Source organism: Felis catus, chromosome D4, assembly GCF_018350175.1.
Source record: "Felis catus isolate Fca126 chromosome D4, F.catus_Fca126_mat1.0, whole genome shotgun sequence".
Taxonomy (NCBI): domain Eukaryota; kingdom Metazoa; phylum Chordata; class Mammalia; order Carnivora; family Felidae; genus Felis; species Felis catus.
Genome location: NC_058380.1, coordinates 19,214,746 through 19,232,447, shown reverse-complemented (window position 1 = coordinate 19,232,447; position 17,702 = coordinate 19,214,746). Strand labels below are relative to the sequence as shown.

Sequence of the window (17,702 nt, the reverse complement as noted above, 5' to 3'; positions counted from 1 at the left end):
ACTCATTGGTTTTGAAATTTTCAAACCTGTGGAAAAGTTGAAAGAACATATAATACTCCTTTCATTTTACCTAAATTTTCCAGTTACTTAATTTCACCATATAAGCTTTCTCTCCTTCCCCCTACCTCTTCCCTCTCTTCCTCTCAATCTCTGTGTCCACGTGCATGCTCAAGTTCAGAGGTGTGCGTGTGTGTACGCGCGTGCGTGCATGTTCAGGCTGCTGTAACAGAAAACCATAGACTGGGTGACTTGTAAACATCAGACATTTATTTCTCTTAGTTCTGGAGGCTGGGAAGTACAAGATCTAATTGCCAGCAGATTCTGTGTCTGGTGAAAGCCCACTTCATGGTTCATAGACAGCTGCCTTTTTGCTGTGTACATATATAGCAGAAGGGGGAATAGATCTCTCTGGAGTCTCTTTTACAAGGGCACTAATCCTATTCATGAGCTAAGAAATTCCCAAAGGACCCATCTCCTAACACCATCACCTTGGGGATTAGGTCTCAACTTAGGAATTCTGAGGGAGGGCACAATCATTCAGTCTATGGCATTTTTATATATAGATAGAGCATGCATACACACCTACATACATATATGGGTAAGTTAAGAAGTTTTGGATTTTTTTTTAACCGAATCTTTTAAAGTTTTAGACCTTCCTCCTAAATATTCCATCATTGATCTTCTAAAATAGCCAGGTCATTCCCTTATGTAACCACAGTAAAATGATCACATCTAAGAAAATGAAATAATAATTCCAGAGTATCATATAAGGGCAATCCAGATTAGGGCATATTTTTAATTTTATAAATGTTGCCAAAGTCTCTCCAGAGCATATGTACTAATTTATTGTCCCCAACAGCAATGCATGAAAATTTCAACTTCCATATACATTTACCAGTGTTCAATTATTATCTGAGTTTCACTTTTGCTAGTCAGATGGACAAAAAGTATCACTTTTACATTTGCATTTTAAAAAAGAAAAATCACCCACAAAAAACATGTAATTCGAGTATAAGATTTTATCTTTAATTGTCAAAGTAGAAATGAGATCCCAATTTGGCCTCCAGCATAAGCTTACGTGTCTGTGAACAATTGAGAGTACAAAGCTCATATTTTTCTGCAAGTTTAGGAAAAAATATTCAACTCAAGTCTTCATTTTAGAAATGTAGATCTTTGGGGCGCCTGGGTGGCTGAGTCGGTTGAGTGTCCGACTTCAGCTTAGGTCATGATCTCACCGTCCATGGGTTCAAGCCCCGCATCGGGCTCTGTGCTGACAGCTCGGACCTGGAGCCTGCTTCAGATTCTGTGTCTCCCTCTCTCTCTGCCCCTCCCCCGATCATGTTCTGTCTCTCTCTCTCTCTCTGTCAAAAATAAATAAACATTAAAAAAAATTTTTTTTTAAATCTTTAAGCCAAGTCTTATCAGAGAATGTTTTGACCCAATTATGTTGGGGATCTGAAATTTTTACGAAAAGTTAATATCATTTTAAGGTTCATATAAAATGGATAACTTTAGTATTCAAATAGCTGACAGGTTATGAAGCCCTCACACTGAGAATACGGAGGAAAAAAAGACTGTATCCCTGTTCTTCCTGACAGTAAACTGATCCTAATGCTTTTTAAAACTTTTCTGCAGAAACTCTTAGGTTTACACTTTGACATTTAATGTGTGTGATATGCTCATAACCAAATGGGAATGGGATTTTGTTTACTTTTTTGTGCATGTGCATAAGTAATAACACTGTATCTTACTACCCAGTGATTGTCACTGGTAACTATGTGTATTTATGTGTGTACACGTAAGCATAAAACTAATCCAGATAACTTTTGCCTTAAGGTAATGCACTTAGTATTTATTATGGAATAACCACTTGTCTAAGTGTGCCTACCATTCCCATTCCCACTTTCCTGAGGGAGCAATGAGGTTCAAGTTTAGGCAGCTGGTGAGTGGCAGACCTAGAATTTGAGCAGAGGGAGCCCTCTTAATCTTTACTATACTCCCTCCTTGCAATGTAGGTTTTATGCATTACTTTCTCACTTACTGAACTAGGAATAGTTCCATGTCAGTAAGTACTCATTTGCATTGATTTTCTTGGCTGTACGATATGTCCATTGGGTAGTGTCCCTGTAATTGATTGATTTCATCTCCTACCGCTGTGCAATTTTTTAAATTTATTTTTTTGGTGTTATGTATAACATAATCACTGTCCTGTTATGTATGTCTTTGCTACACATCCAACCATTTCTTTAGGTTACATATTCTAGAATTGGAATTTCTGGATAACATAATACCACATTTTGAATGATGATGTAGGCTGTCCTTCATACTCTCATGGTTTTAATTTGTGCTCTTTCATTATAGTGAAGGCAAATATTTCTCATATGCCTCCTTGTATTTTCTTTTTATGAATTGCCTTTTTGTACTTTCCATGTTTTCTCTGTTGATACTGTCTTTTAAAAATTGATCTCTTTAAATGAAGACTGTAAATTCTTTGTTATGTTGGGGTAGATTTTCCCTAGTAAGGTGTCTGTTTTTTTTTTTTCATTTTTTTAAATGGTGTATTTTACATTTTGTTTACACCAAAATAATCTGAATTTCTCCAATGTAACATTGGACCAATATTCACCTTTACTTCCTTGAAGTCTATTGATTATTGAGGGTTTTTTTTTGTGTATATAAATCTTCAACTCATCTGAGATTTATTTTGATGTGCCATACAGATCTGACTTTTTCCCAGATGGTTAAGATCTAGGTGCAACACTATTTATTGAGATGCCATTTATGAGAATGGCAGGTGTGGTGGCTGGCACAGAGTTTGTCAGTAAACAAACCTTTCCTCACTTTCTCCCTGTCTGTCTCTTGCATAGTCTCAGGCAGAGGTGAAGTGTAAGGAGGCTTGTCTTATTCAAGAGTTGGGTGATAGGAGGAGAAACAAAACAAGATTGATAATTGAGGTTTTACCATTTCATTAATAATAAATATTTATGAACCTTCTCTGAATGATGTATGAGGGTTGTTAGCTTCCAAAAACCTAGTTTGGGATTTTGAGAAGCCTTTGGGGACACACATTTTTTTAGAGCAGATCATGTCACCGCTAGATAAATGGCAGTGGTCCTTTCTGGATTCACTGTGTGTTAACCAACTTGAATTTAAATAAAATCTAAGAAAGAAAGGAAGAAAAAGAGAGAGAGGCAAAGATAAAAAGAAACCCCTGGATTGAGTTACCTTTGCTTTTACCTGTCAGCCTACATTACAGTGTTCCATTATCTGCCAAGATTTCCATTGCTCGATACTAGTTGGAAAGCAGGTGAGATCAGATTGTTAGAGGCATTTAATTGTGGTGCTGAACAGGTCTAATTAGATTTGGTTATAATAATGCAAAATGTCTGAGGACATTTTAAAAAACCCAAGGTAGAATGGTAATGATTTATTTAATTTTTTTTCATGTTTGTTTATTTTTGAGAGAGAGAGAGAGAGAGAGAGAGAGAGTGTGTGTGTGTGTGTGTGTGTGTGTGTGTATGTGTACGCGTGCATGAACAGGGGAGGGTCAGAGAGAGAGGGAGAGAGAGAATCCCAAGCAGGCTCCACACTTGTCAGCACAGAGTCTGATGTGGGGCTCAACCCCAGGAACCATGAGATCATGACCTGAGCCAAAATCAAGAGCTGTATGCCCAACCACCTGAATCACCCAGGTGCCCCAAGATGATAATGATTTTTAATTTGCTCCTGTTTCTCTGAGGTATCAAAGCTAACCAGGGCTTCACTGGTAGATGATTCTGGAATAGATTGCCTCTGCTTGCTGGATGAACTGGGTCTTATATAGCATTTGATTCCTTTATTCTATCAGAATATATATTTGGTGAGGTGAGCTTGAAATTCTTAAAGGGATAGAAGGTAATTATTATAAAAGATATACCATAAGAAAAATCATCAAATTTACCAGCTGGTATAACATGTAACATCCCTCAGATATAGGACCAAGAGGAGCTTATCATTCTCTAACTCCAGTTAGGAAAGCTCATTAATAAATTCTTTATTTGGTGCCCCAAACCAAGGCTTTAAACCTAAAAATGCTCCAAGCATCTTTTCTACCATTATTCTCATATTTAAATCTTTTTCTTAGATTTGCTCATCTTAGTCTCTCAAGGCCTCCGCATTTTCCTCACTGTTGACCAAACTCCCCATCAAACAAACCAAAAAAAAAACCCACCAAAAAGCCCCACAAAAACAAACAAAAGCAGCAGATAAATAATCCCCCAGAATCTGGATATTGCATATTCTTTGTATTTTATCTTAGAAATTTTTGGAAATGATTGGCTGCCTGAGTTGCAATTCTTTATATTAAGGCTGTATTGCAAATACTGTCATTCTAAAACCACTACATGTATTTTTTTTTACCAAGTAAGCCAAAAAGAATAAAAATGATTGTCATTTAAGAAAAATGAAGAACACACTATTCACACACCTCCCCCTTTAAAAAAATTGGTTCTAAGGGGGTTCTGAGTGGCTCAGTGCGTTAAGCATCTGATTTTGGCTCAGGTAATGATCTCCAGGTTTGTGAGTTTGTCCCACATGGGGATCTCTGCTATCAGCATAGAGCCCACTTCAGATCCTCTGTCCCCCTTTGTCTCTGCCTGTCCCCCACTTGTTCTCTCTCTCTCTCTCTCTCTCAAAAATAAATAAATATTGTAGTTAAGTCTGGCTCAGTCAGTTAAGTGTCTGACTTTGGCTCAGGTCATGATCTCATGGGTTGTGAGTTCGAACCCCATTTTGGACTGTGTGCTGACATCTCAGAGCCTGGAGCCTTCTTTGGATTCTGTGTCTCCCTCTCTCTATCTCTGCCCCTCCCCTGCTTATGCTCTCTCTTTCTCAAAAATAAATAATAAACATTAAAAAACCTCCCTCCCCAAAAATAAACAAAATAAATAAATAAATGTTAAAAAAAATTTACAGCTGCAATTAAAAATAAATTGGTTCCCAAAGATCTAGTAGGAAAACAATCCTACTAGATTTTTGGATTTTTTCCACGACTTTTCCTCCCTGGGCTGGACTTGACCTGACTTTAGGAGCAGGGCAGGTTTCCATGTAAAGAGAGCTTAGCTTCAATCCATAGGCAGCTTCCACACCTGTTGGTCTGGTGACTTGAAGTTATGTGAAAGGATGGGTGAGTGAGTGTATGTGTATGTCTTTGATGAGATCCCAGTTGTTGTGTACTCTTAATGAGTCTTGTATCTGTCACAGATGTACTTCATGGGGTAAAGGGGCAGGATAGGGTAGATAGAAGATGAGTTCATGGCAACTGGTGGTTGACCAGATGTCACAATCTACATAAAGTTAAAAACCCTGCTTATCTGCAGAACAGAGTTTAAATGATAAAAAATTGATGGATGAATGAAAATTGTATCCTCTGGAAACCCAAGAAGATCCAGAATCTGAGAAAGAATGAGGAGGGAGAGGAGGAAAAGAACAACTAGAGAATGTACATCAAACTGTGTCAGAAAACATAAGCCAAGGATTTTTAGTTTGGGTTGTTGATTTGTGGGCATGTAAGTTCTGTACAAAGTTGAATGGAAATTCTTAGCTAATCTGCCAAGGAGATTGAATTTTTTCCCCTTAAGTCTATAATGGAAAAGCATTCATTCATGTATGTTCAGGTGGGGGCAGGGACAGCCAAAGACTACCAGGCTGCTTGAAAATAATCAGTTTCATCCGGAAAATCAGAGCTGAATTGCATTTCCATAGAGGATTTAAAGCACAAATTAGGCTTACAGTATCATAACCAGTAAGGGAAAATCTCAAATCTGAGCTTGAGACCTACGGTAACTAATTTTTCAGTGTATGAGAGTGAATATGGAAATGACCATTTTAATATGCACACTGTAGCCTATAACTAATCCTGTTTTTCCTGTGGACAACCTGACTTGGGTGAAATCCTGCCAAGACCATCTCATTTCCATCTCCCATTAGATTCTGTTTGGATTTCAAAGTATAGATAATGGTTGGATCCTAGGAAAATATATGAAGTACGATTTAATGGCTACTTCAAAGATATTTTAAATGCACTTTTCATTAGTATTGTCAAATTGATTTCACACTGGAGTGCCTAACTTGAATGTATTTTATGATAATGCATGCGTTTGGAACCTAGATGTACCCTGTGGTGATGGTTATTTCAGAGTGGATATTGATTTGAATGTGACCGTGTGACATCATTCCCAATTTTCCTGGGTAATGCGGCTGGTCCAGAAACACTGGCTAAGTCAGAAGACTCTTAGCATATTTAGCCAATAATAGGTACCATTCTTCCATGCTTTTGAAGTTTTTTCTTCAGTTCTTAGTCCTCTGTGAAAACAAGTACTCATTTTAATCTATCGTCCTTTCAGCAAATAACTGAAAGTCAGTTATTTCTCTAATGAGTAGATCTATGCGAAAATACACTGAGGCTGGAGAGTATGTCCTAGGTAAAAGTGAGAGATAAGAGAATTTTGCCATTAATATTTACCTCTTCAACCCTGAGTGCATATTGAGCCACTTAACATTTGCTGGACCCGGGTGAGAATACACATGGAAGCTGGGTGCCAAGCTGTTGTCTCTTTGCCACCCCTACCCCCACCCCCACCTCCACCCCCACCCCCACACAGAGTGCAGAAGGTTGACATGCACTCGGGCTAACACACCAAGCTTTGTCAACACCCCCTCAAAACATCTGTCCCTTAGCTGTACTTCAGGTTTAGGGATGCGCATTCCAGTGGCACGTTCATGCTCAAGAGGATGGATTGGGGAAGGGTCCACATGGGCAATGGAAGTGGGCCCAGGGCCAGTGGAATTCTAGGATCTTAAGCACCTGGAGCATGGCTGTGAAGCTGGGGAGAGGACATAGACTGCAAGTGGCCTGTCCCCTTCGTCCCATGGCCTTGCCATTACATTGGGTAAGGAGGTGAAGGAGGTTCAGGGCAAGGTCGTCTAAAGTTGGGAGCGTCTCTGTCTAACTCTAAGCGTGGCACTGTGTCAAGTCCTGGAAGATGAGAATAATGGCAGGATGTTGTCTTGCTGGCCCTTTGGTTTTTAGCCAGCGTGCATGTGTATGTCTGTTCTGTGCAGATGGTTAGGCTAGGTGCTGTGGGAGGATACAAAATACAAAGCTATTTTTAATCTAGTTGTGGGGGAGACAAAAGCTGAACTGAGAATAATTACAAAACAACCGAATAACCAGGGAAAATGGTTAGCCCCATAATTGTCAAGTGAGGGGATTTGGGGTGAAATGGAGTAAAGTGATGGTCGTAGCTGGGGTGGCGAGGGCTAGTTTCAGGGCCATAGGGTATGAGAGGTCACAGAGGTCAGGGCTGGCAAACTCCTATTTTCAGAGCTCCAGCAGGTACCTTAATTGTGTAGTGGGACCTGGGATAAGACAGTGGGGACTAGGGATAGAATGTGGGAGAGTTTCTGTTGAACTAGTGAAGGTATGCCTTCTTGAAAGATGTTCAAATTAAAAGAGAAATTGTTTGACCGAATCTCATGGGGATGGGACCCCTTGAAACTAAACTTCTGGGGTTGTTGGTGATAAAATGATGTTGCCACATCGATGTGGAATCTTAATTGGTCACTCACATTTACTCCTAATAAAGTAACTTCACTGAAAGAGGTTGTTTTACATAGGACACAAGTGTTAGGACAAAAACTGGGAGGAGAAAATTCTTGAATGTCCCAGAAACAGTTCAAATGGTGGTTAAGAGAAGTGCAAACAATGAAGAGCCCTTTTGTCTTTCATGTTGCAAGCACAAAAGTTTGCTATGTCTAGAAAATATGAAGGGGACTACCTAAGTGGCTCAGTCAGTTGAGCATCTGATTCTTGATTTCAGCTCAGGTCATGATCCCAGGGTTGTGAGATGGAACCCTACCTCAGCTCCATTCTGGGTGTTGAGCCTGATTAAAATTCTCCCTGTCCTTCTACACTAGCCCCTGCTTTCATGTGCTCTCAAAGGAAAAAAAAAAAAAAAACAAAAAAAGAAAAAGAATAAAAAAAGAAAATGCAGAGGAATCCCCTAGTATTCTTTCTTTCCATTTCTGTAAAATCCTACCAATAATTATTATATCAAGTTTCTTGAGGTGTTGAGCCTGTGATCACTGGGTTGACTAGAGTGCCCCCAATTCATGATGAATTTGGAATCTTCACAGATTCACATGTGAGCTTATTTGGAAATACTGTCTTGGTAGCTACAGTCAAGTCAGGATGTGGTCATACTAGATTAGGGTGGGCCCTGAATCCATTATGACTGGTGTCCTTCTAAGATGAGTGACATTTGAACACAGATACACAGAGGACTGATGGCCAAGTGAAGACAAAGGCATAGACTAGAGTTAAGCCACCATAGACCAAGAAGCACCAAGGGTTGTCAGCAACCCCCAGATGCCAGGAAAGAAACAAGGAAGAGATTTTTCTCTCAGAGCCTCTGTGAGAGAATAAATTCCTTTAAAAAAAATCCTTTTAATATTTATTTATTTTTGAGAGAGAGAGGGAGACACAGAATCCAAAGAAGGCTCCAGGCTCTAAGCTGTCAGCACAGAGCCTGATGGGGGCCTGAACCCACAGACCGCCAGATCATGACCTGAGCCAAAGCTGGATGCTTAACCGACTGAGCCACCCAGGTGCCCCAATAAATTCCTTTTTTAAGAAAAGTTTATTTATTTTTGAGAGAGAGAGCATGAGCCAGGAGAGGGGCAGGGAGAGAGAGAATCCCAAACAGGCTCCGCACTGTCAGCACAGAGCCATATGTGGCTCTCAATTCCAAAAACCATGAGATCATGATCTGAGCTGAAATCAAGGGGCACATGCTTGACCAACTGAGCTACCCAGGTGCCTGGAGAATAAATTTCTTTTGTTCTAAGTCACCCAGTATGTGGTACTTGGTGACAGCAGCCTAGGAAATGAATACAGGCACTACTTCCCTGATTTCCCCATTATTAGAAATGCCACCGATGATCTGGTCTGAAAGGTTATAGCTTTGTCTTGCAAATACATTCAACCTTCCAAACCATTATATTCCCTCTTTCCATTTCCACAGTTATCACTCTTACCACATATCATAGTAATATTTGAGCCTTGTTTTCTAGAATTAAAGTGACTTAATTCTTAGAACAAACGATGACAGGAGTGGTCTTATTCTGGCCCCTTAACTGATGTGGAAAGTGAGGTTCAGAGAGTTTAAGTAATTGGTCTGAAGTCACACAGTTAACCAGCACATTAAAAATCTAGGATTCCAGAAAGATAGGCTCTTGAGCACCAAGAAAAAATACTGAAACTAAAATGTAGCACCTGGCTACAGTTATTTTGCCATACTGCCTTCTCCATTATCCCAAAGACAAGACCTCAAGAGCTTATCGTTATCATTGGGGTAAAATGAGAATAGTCTTCAAATTATTCTCTTTTGCTTCCCCTCACCTTAGAGGGCTAACCCTTGTTATTATCACAGCAGAGGAATCTAAGTGTTGATAGAATGAGAAAAGAGAGTAACAATTTCTTTATAACCATTTCTTTCCTATGTTTAATTACAGCCTTGGAAGAGGCATCAAATTGGCTTTTGGTGGAAAGCAGTTTTTTTTTTTTTTTTTGTCTATAAGTAGGTCACTGGAGATGTAATTAATAGAGATAATCGCTATCTCATATACAGATTTTGTTTTAGTTAAATGACCTCTTTTGCATACGTTTTACCACGGGGTAAGAAAGCAGCTAGTTGGGTGACATTGTTGAGCTGGTTTTATATAGCAAGGTCAAAAAATAAATCTTTCCAACATAAGAAATGCGTTTGTTTTCCTGGAAAGCTGGGGTTTTGTTGTTGTTCAAGTAGAGGCTTATGAAAAGCAAAACCTAGCTGGTGATGGATTTTCTTAACCTTGGGCTTAAGTAGTGAATTAGAGTTATAACATCAGAGCATGCTCTCAAGTGTCTCCCAACCCCAATATGGCAGAGTATATTAATGGTGACCATATACCTCATTGTCCAAACCAGGACATTTGAGAATGAAAAAGGATGCTATTAATAATTACCTCAGGATAACAGGTATAAACTAAGGCCAGTCCTGGGCAACTGGAAAATATGGTCATCTTGGTCGCTTTAATCCATCCTAGAAACAGAAGTCTAGACAGTTTTTGAAAACCTCTTCCCACAAAGAGAGCTTGATAAGTGGGGCTGAGAATTGTTATTAGTTATAAATCATTAGGCTGTCCCTTGGAAATTAAGTATGTATAGATATATATTTTAAGTTTATTTATTTTTGAGAGACCGCATAGTGAGCAGGGAGGGGCAGAGAGAGGAGAGAATCCCAAGCAGGCTCCATGCTGTCATCACAGAGCCCCATGTGGGGGTTGATCTCACAAAGCATGAGATCATGACCTGAGCCAAAATTAAGAGTTGGACACTTAACCAAATGAGCCATCCAGATGCCCCAAGTGTGTGTGTGTGTGTGTGTGTGTGTGTGTGTGTGTGTGTGTATGTGTGTGTATTTAAGTACTTTTTTTTGGATATCAGTAAGAGACATGTTGAAAAATTATTACTTAAATGTTTTAGTCTTAGTCATTCTGGAGCTAATAGTTTTGGGGAGACTGAGGCTGAAAGGGATCTTGGCCTGGAGGAAAGGAAACCAAGGAGTTGGCCTTCCCTACTTGGGTGGAGACTTATGCCCTAGAATTAGTGCCCAGCCTAGGTCCCCATGTGCTCAACTAATAATGATGCAAATGACTCTAAAAACGTCTTGAATTGAACTGGTAATTTACAGTTGTGCACCAGAAAGAAAAAAAAAAGTTTTTTTCAGAGAATGAAGCTATAGTGAAGATTGTTTGATGAGATCTCTGGAGTTGAGTAGGCACAAACTTGTTTGTTTAGGGGATTGAAAGAGAATTACAGCAGAGAGGGTATTTCATTTATGTTGGGAAAGTGCCCTCTGAATGGAATGGTAGGAAAGATTCCAAGGCTGTGTGGTGATCAAATGAGGAATGCTAAGGCACATGATACTACGTAACTCTTCAAATATTCATTTATTGAGCCCCTACTCCATGGCAGGTGTTGTCCAAGGCCCTGGGGTCCACAGGTAGAAGAGAGTTCCCGATCTAAGGGAAATTACAGAGTGATGAAGATATGTAAACAATGTGAACATCATGGGGTGCCTGGATGACTTAGTCAGTTAAATGTCCCCCTTTGGTTCATGTCATGATCTCATGGTTCATGGGTTTGAGCCCTGCATCAGGCTCAGCATTACCAGCTCAGAGCCTGGAGCTTGCTTCTGATTCTGTGTCTGTCTGTCTGTCTGCCTGTCTCTCTCTCTCCCCCCCCCCCCTTCTGGATTGTGCTTTCTGTCTCCTAAAAATAAATAAATAAACTTTAACAAAACAATATAAACATTATGATCAGTGCAGCAATAGTGGTATGTAAAAATATAGTCATAACAAGAGAATGAGTGTTTCTACCTGGGAATTCTGGGGATTCATGGAAAAAAGTGATGTTGCAAGAGGAGTTGGATATGTTGGCAGACCACTGTGGGAGAGGAAGGCAGGCAAAAATGATATGGCCTGACTTTTTTCTAAGGTTATTTACTTATTTTTGAGAGAGGGAGCATGCACACACACGCATGCACGTGCACGCATGGGAGAGGGGCAGAGAGAGAATCCCAAGTGGGCCTCGTGCTGTGAAAACAGAGCCCAACAACACAGGGCTCAATCCCACCAACCATGACATCATGACCTGAGCTGAAATCAAGAGTCGGATGTTTAACCAACTGAGCCACCCAGGCGCCCCTATAGTTTTCATTCTTAACATGATTCTACGTGTAACTGCACTTTTGTTTAAGTAACACTTAATTTATTTCCATGTAAATTTATCTTTGGGGTGGGGTGAGGGTGGAAAGAAGAGTCAGGGAGTTGTTGCAGCAAAATGCTTTCGCGTTTTAAAAGTTACCCTGCCTCCTTGCCTGCTTTTACTGAGGCTTAAGGATTTTAAATCCGTGGCCTCTTCTGAGAGCTTCTTTATTTTCATTTAAATAATTTTTGCCTTTGCTGTCCTCTTGCTCCTCTTCTTTTTCAACAGGAGCAAAATCAAACTTTCAGATGATGATAGCTTGTACAAGAACAAGTTTTCCCTTAAGACTCACTATGGTGTTAACCATTCGAGTGTCAATTATTCCTCATGGAAAGACAAATATCACGTGATTTCAGTTACATGCAGAATTTAAGAAACAAAACAGATGAATGTGGGGTTGGGGGAAGAGACGTAAACCAAAAAATAGACCTCCTGACTATAGAGAACAAACTGGTGGTTAGCAGAGCAGTGGTGGAGGGGGCAGGGATGGGTGAAATAGATGATGGGGATTAAGGAGGGCACTTGTGATGAGCATTGAGAGATGTACAGAATTTATTTATTTATTTATTTATTTTAATTTTTTTTTCAACGTTTATTTATTTTTGGGACAGAGAGAGAGAGAGCATGAACGGGGGAGGGGCAGAGAGAGAGGGAGACACAGAATCGGAAACAGGCTCCAGGCTCTGAGCCATCAGCCCAGAGCCTGACGCGGGGCTCGAACTCCCGGACTGCGAGATCGTGACCTGGCTGAAGTCGGACGCTTAACCGACTGCGCCACCCAGGCGCCCCACAGAATTTTTGTTTTTTTTTTTAAGAAGTTGTTGAATCTCTCGGGGCACCTGGGTGGCTCAGTTGGTTAAGCCTCTGACTTCAGATCAGGTCATGATCTCACATTTCATGAGTTCAAATCCCATGCCAGACTCTGTGCTGACAGCTCAGGGCCTGGAGCCTGCTTCGGATTCTGTGTCCCCCTCTCTCTCTGCCCCTCCCCCGCTCATGCTCTGACTGTCTCTCAAAAATAAGCATAAAAATAAATAAAATTCTACACCTGAAACTAATATTACACTGTATGTTAACTAACTTGAATTTAAAGAAAGACTTGAAAAAGGAAAAAAAATACTCCTCAGGGATGCCTGGGTGGCTCAGTTCGGTAAGCTCTGACTTCAGCTCAGATCATGATCTCACTGTTTGTGAGTTTGAACCCTGCATCTGGCTCTGTGCTGACAGCTCAGAGCCTGGAGCCTGCTTCAGATTCTGTCTCCCTGTCTGTCTGCCACTCGGCAACTTGAACTCTGTCTCTCAAAAATAAACATTAAAAAAATTTTTTTAAATGACTCCTCATATTCTTCCAAAGGTTGAGGAGTCAAAGCGTTATCTGTGCCCTGGTGTTACTATTTCTTGGTGAACATTTCTGTAAGAAGGGGGGAGGGGAATGTTAACTTTTCAGCAGGAATGGTGAAGAGTGGAAGATTATAAAATCATTTATTAAAATGCTTACCATTTGTGTTTTTGGAAAGTAAAACAATGATGAGTCAGAATCATAGAGCAGAAAGTGATCTCATAACCCTGCTTCCAACTGAAATGAGTTGTACTTCTAATGAAATTGCTAATATTTTAGCTGTCAGCTATAGAGTTTGAGTAGTTTTCTCCCTTCCCTTGGTATGGCTTAACCATTTCTAGGGAAAAGCAATTGATGTCCAGGACATTTTCCAAAATAGAGCATTTGATTTTTAAGATTGTGTATATCGTGTTACTTTTCCAGAATCTGATACAGATGGACTATTGGTACAGAATGAGCAAAATTCTCAAAACTGTAACTCTTTATGGAAGGGTCAGTTATAATGTTTGGTAAGTAACAAACACCTCTGGATCATGTGACTACGTCCAAGAGGTCAATGACACATCCATCATTGACAACTGTTTCCTGACATAAAGCAGTTAGTAATAAGTAAAAAAAAATTATTGAATTTTTAAAGAATACCACGTTTAAAACAAATTATAGAAATTTGGTTGCATAGGTAAATAACTCAATTTAGAGTAAAAATTAGCCTCATTGTTCCACTGCAGTTGAACTTTTTTTTTTTTCTCAACGTTTTTATTTATTTTTGGGACAGAGAGAGACAGAGCATGAACGGGGGAGGGGCAGAGAGAGAGGGAGACACAGAATCGGAAACAGGCTCCAGGCTCTGAGCCATCAGCCCAGAGCCTGACGCGGGGCTCGAACTCACGGACCGCGAGATCGTGACCTGGCTGAAGTCGGACGCTTAACCGACTGCTCCACCCAGGCGCCCCTGCAGTTGAACTTTTAAATACACATATGACAACTCTGAGAAGGACATTGTTTTTGATATTTCAAATCAGAAAAATTAATCGATTCTTCACAATTAAAATTGTCAGCATGACTTTTTGGCTTGGCTTTGATATAAGAACTCAGAAATCGGTTTAAACCTGAATACATTCTTGATCAAAATGTCACCCAAAGATGATAGAAAATGGCAGGGATTGCCATTGGAATTGTTGGGAATTCTTGTTCTTCTTGGTTAGTCAGTGAAGATGATTTTGCAGGTTAATGAAACGGAAAGACTATAAAATCTAATACAGCATCTTGTCATTCCCCATTGTTTTATTATTAGGTTTTTTAAAAATCTCAAACTATTTACTGAGCCTTTTCACTTAATTTCTTGTGGCTTCTCCTTTTTGGTTTCAAGAGCCCCATAGTCACCTCTTCTGTTGAGAGAGCAGCCGCGAACCCTGTCTTCAATTGTTTCCAGTTCTCTGTTCCTAGGACACTGCTCCTCTTTTCATGGTGAAAGATCACACCCCCTCTGTTTGTGAGCACAGAAGCTGGAGACCGGTGACATGATTACGCTGGCGACGTGGGGGCTGGGCACAAGCAGACAGGACTGACTTAAATAAGTGAATCTTTACGGCACTCAAAAAATCTTTTCCCTCTAGAAATTGAAAAACAGAGCTTCTGTGGGGAATTTATTCATGCAGAAATTAAATTGGAACTTGGTGTAAAAACCCACCAACTGCGAGATCATGACCTGAGCTGAAGGTGGACGCTTAACTGACTGAGCCACCCAGGCACCCCTTATTTATTTTTTTCAAGTCTATTTTTTTTTTTAAAGAGATAGAGAGCAAAGAGGGGGAAGGGCATAGAGAGAGGGAAAGAGATGATCCCAAGCAGATTCCACACTGTCAGTGCAGAGCCCAACATGGGGCTCTGGGGCTCCAACTCACAAACTGTGTGATCATAACCTGAGCCGAAATCAAGAGCCATAAGAGTTGGATGCTGAACCAACTGAGCCACCCAGGCACCCCGCCCCCGCCATCCCAAAGGACCTTTCAATACCATCACTTTGGGCATTAGGTTTTCAACATGTGAATTTTGGGGGAGCAAAAACATTCATCCCAGTGCTGCAGTAAGGAATCATTTGGAATTTCCCCCAATGTTAGCCAGCTTGTCTCCTCCATCAGTATCTTGAGAATAACCAGCCCTAGGATTGTAGCACTCACAGGTGCAGAAATTCCTACTGTGTGGGGTGGCTGCTGTCCAAGGTCACCGGTGAGTTACAGGAGCCAGTGCACCCAAGTCCAGGCACTCTCCCGGGGCAGCCCTCCTTGCTGCTGAGAAATGCCCCTGCTTAAAAATTTTACGAAAAGAGTTTTTTTTAACTTATCCCTTTACCAGGAAACCCTGATATGGAAGTTGAACCTCCGTGCCTGGCTGGCACGGGGTCCTGCGTGGCCCGGTGGAAAGGGCAATCGACAGGAGGCCTGCCCCTGTGTGGGGTTGCTTCGTCTACTCACCAGACTCACCCACCGAGTCCTGAGTCTTCTCTTGGTTAGAAAAACCTGTTTCCTGTTGCTTTCCGAGATCATGACCATCCTGGTTGTCCTGGTCAATAGATATCTGTTTGCAAATATTAGTTAGGTTTTTCCTACATGCTGGGTTTTAGGCTCCAGAGGTGTCAGGGAACACGAGCACTAAGGCCCCACAGAGCCAGCCTGCCGGTCTTCATGGTAGGTCCACACCCTTGTCTGCCTGTAGGTCTCCATCCTTTACATCAACATCCAGAATCGTGTCTTCATTTATGTTTTGACTTACACTTTTGCTCTGTGTTTGTCCTCTTGTAAAGCTGAGCTAAAAAACAAAAAAACAATGGCTTCTCACAGATGGTTTCAGAAAACATCCCAGGACGCTGGAGACGGCTCTGCCTATCTGAGAAGCTTAATCAGCTCTTTGCTTTGGCTCTTGGGGAGGCTGTCTTCGCAAAAGATTGTAGGTGAACTGTAGAACAATTGATGTACTGTTCAGATGTCCTTGGTCTATCACTTGCAAAGGATTTATTTTGCTTTGGCCTCTGTTCCCTCTTGGCTCCTAAAAGGCAACATTTTTCTCCGTGAGCCTTTCTGTGTATTTAACAGTAAGCTGAAAGTTGAATCTCACATTGCTTTCTCAAATCTGAGAAAAAGTTTAGAGTTTTAGTGCTGAGACATTTTGTTGGCCCTTTTTCAGTAACATGAATTTTAACCCTCAGTGTTTTGTTTTTTTTTTTTATTTTTTTTGTATCTGGATGTGGTTCATGGGGAGAATTCCAGAAGCCTCTAGAGAAAAAGAGGGGAAAGCTCCTTTAAGTAAATGGGTAAATTTCACATAAAGAGGGCAGTAATCTGTGTCTGTTATTTATCAAAATGTGATACCTGATCACTGGTGGTAGACATGATTTTTTTTTTAGTTGGAATATTGCTGAAGCCTTACTTTATTTTAATACATTTAATTAGATTAATCATGGCAAATGATACTGGTTTTTCACCTATAATATCCATGTTGCCTTTCATAACAAGCTTATTTGAGTAAAAAATTTTGCTAAATATTAAAATCATACAGGTGGTATGTGAGTATGGCAAACAAAAAAAAAATCACAAGATGGGCATACAAATGACAAGGTCTTGGGAAACAGTGGTTAAGTACATGCCAGGGACAAGAGTCGTGTAAAACAGCCTGTAGCCCTGCAAGGTCAAAGATGTATACCCCTCACCCACAGAAAGCAAGAAGCCTGTGGTCTATGTTAAGTATGCTAGAGTAGCAAGCTGTGTGTGTGCAATTTTTAACCACTTACTGAGTGGCTATTCTGGGAAAGGAAATGACTCCTATTTAAGGGGCTGGGGAGAGGCAGAGATCCCAGGCAGAGCTTTACAGTGAGAGACTCAGGGGAGTGTGTGAGCCTCACTTGAGAGGCATTTTGGTCTCCTGCCCAGAGCCAGGGAGCAAGGGGGCAGAGAACTGGTACTGGGCCTCCAGGGGATCTGTTACCGGCCAGAGTGCTTTCTTGACAAGTTATCTGCCGATTTGATTACAGAGGACGGTTGCAAGAGGATGATGATAAGCAAGAACCTCAACCTTAATGCAAGTTTAAAAGTACTTAAAACCATTGTTGGGTTTCCCCCCCAAATATGAAAACGTTGAGCTAAAAACTAAATGGGACAAAGAGCCGCTTCCTTTATTAATACTTGGAACAGAATCTGGAAATGGAATGGTAATTTTATTCCTTTGCCCATCTGGTGTTTTAACAGAGTTGGGTCCAGGAGTGAAAGTCCTGCCAGTCTGTGGTCCACTCCCTGTCCCCCCACCTCTCCCCCTCCCCGACTGGCCCCTGTTGCCTGGATTGAATCCCTCAGTAACCTGAAACCAAAATGCACCTTCTAACCTAAGGCTTTGCCCTCCCTGTGAGTCAAAAAGCGGCCCCCAGGGTGAGAGCTCAAGTTGTCTTCACTATCTGTGGATTTTGTGGGCGAGCCTGGGAGAAAGTCCTCACAAAGAGACAAGAAACAAAGCAGAGTAGACTGT

General features: G+C 40.9%; 1 protein-coding gene and 1 long non-coding RNA gene across 3 annotated transcripts in view; one reads left to right on the top strand and one right to left on the bottom strand.

Moving 5' to 3' along the window:
* GNA14 (G protein subunit alpha 14) overlaps positions 1–17,702 on the top strand; it is a 205,812-nt gene that overhangs the window by 92,183 nt on the left and 95,927 nt on the right. The window lies entirely within an intron of this gene.
* Positions 14,442–16,253, bottom strand: LOC123381474. The gene is made up of 2 exons (XR_006588485.1): positions 15,662–16,253; positions 14,442–14,731 (listed from the first exon to the last, which is right to left on the bottom strand). It is a non-coding gene; the product is annotated as an uncharacterized LOC123381474 (long non-coding RNA).